Source organism: Rhinopithecus bieti, unplaced genomic scaffold (assembly GCF_001698545.2).
Source record: "Rhinopithecus bieti isolate Rb0 unplaced genomic scaffold, ASM169854v2 scaffold_33766, whole genome shotgun sequence".
In the NCBI taxonomy this organism is placed as follows: Eukaryota; Metazoa; Chordata; class Mammalia; order Primates; family Cercopithecidae; genus Rhinopithecus; species Rhinopithecus bieti.
In genome coordinates, this window is record NW_016855451.1 from 1 (window position 1) to 1,390 (window position 1,390).

At 53.9% G+C, this 1,390-nt stretch overlaps 1 long non-coding RNA gene across 1 annotated transcript; it reads left to right on the forward strand.

Annotated features, from left to right (window-relative positions):
* LOC108525296 (uncharacterized) lies at positions 1 to 504 on the forward strand. The gene is made up of 2 exons (XR_001884248.1): positions 1 to 67; positions 280 to 504. It is a non-coding gene; the product is annotated as an uncharacterized LOC108525296 (long non-coding RNA).
* Positions 505 to 1,390: the final 886 nt, after the last annotated feature.

The following is a 1,390-nucleotide window of genomic DNA, read 5'->3' on the forward strand; positions in this document are numbered from 1 at the left end:
TCCCTCTGGGACCATGGGGCCCTGGCTAGCCGCCAGCTGGGGGGCACACGCCTCAGCCTGGGCACCGGTAAGTGGGGTAGCTCCCTGAGACAGGCCCTGGGAGATGGGGGCTCAGCGTGTGGCCCTGGATACCTCTCTGTCCTTTCCTGAGCTTTGATATCTACTGAGAACTGAGGGTGGTAATGGGGGACAGTGCATAATCTGGGACCAGGCAGGTGTTTGGGGGCCCCAAGGTCTCCAATGTGATCATGCCCTCAACCCCTGCCCACCCACATCCAGGCAGCAGCTATGGGCTGCAGGTGCCCTGGATGGATTCCACACCTGAGGAGAAGCGGCTATGGCAGGCCCTCCTGGAGCAGCCATGCGAGTGGGTGGATGGCCTTCTACCCCTCAGAACCAACCTGGCCCCCAGGACGTAGCCCCACCAAGCCTCTGTCTCTGGACCCCCATCTCAGGGCCTGCCCTTGGCTAAAGTCAATAAAGTCTGCTCTAAGGGCAATAAAAGGCTGGTGTCTGCTGGGGCAGGGAGGAAGAAAAGTGATTGCAGGAAAGAGCCAGGGAAGTAAGAGGGGCCAGATTAAGGAACTTTAGACTCTGCCACAAAGACTTCAGAGAAGCCAGGCACAGTGTTTCACGCCTGTAATCCCAATGCTTTGGGAGGCTGAGGCAGAAGCATCACTTGAGCCCAAGAGTTCAAGACCAGTCTGAGCAACATAACAAGACCTCATCTCTACAAAATTTTAAAAATTAGCTGCAAGTGGTGGTGTCACATGCCTGTAGTCCCAGCTACTCAGGAGGCTGAGGCAGGCAGATTGCTTGTGCCCAGGAGTTCGAGGCTGCAGTGAGCTATGCCACAAAGCAAGATGCTATTTCTACAAAAAATAGTTTAAAAATTAGCTGAGTGTGGTGGTGCACACCTGCGGTCCCAGCTATTCATGAGGCAGAGGAGGAAGGATCACTTGAATCCAGAAGCTTGAGGCTGCAGTGAATATGACTATGCCACTGCACTCCAGCCTGAATGACAGAGTAAGACCTTGTCTCTAAAAAGTTTGTTTTTTTGTTTTTTTTTTTGTTTTTTTTTGAGACGGAGTCTCGCTCTGTCGCCCAGGCTGGAGTGCAGTGGCCGGACCTAAGCTCACTGCAAGCTCCGCCTCCCGGGTTTACGCCATTCTCCTGCCTCAGCCTCCCGAGTAGCTGGGACTACAGGCGCCCGCCACCTCGCCCGGCTAATTTTTTGTATTTTTTTTTAGTAGAGACGGGGTTTCACCGGGTTAGCCAGGATGGTCTCGATCTCCTGACCTTGTGATCCGCCCGTCTCAGCCTCCCAAAGTGCTGGGATTACAGGCTTGAGCCCCCGCGCCCGGCCAAAAAAATTTTTTTTTTTTTTTTG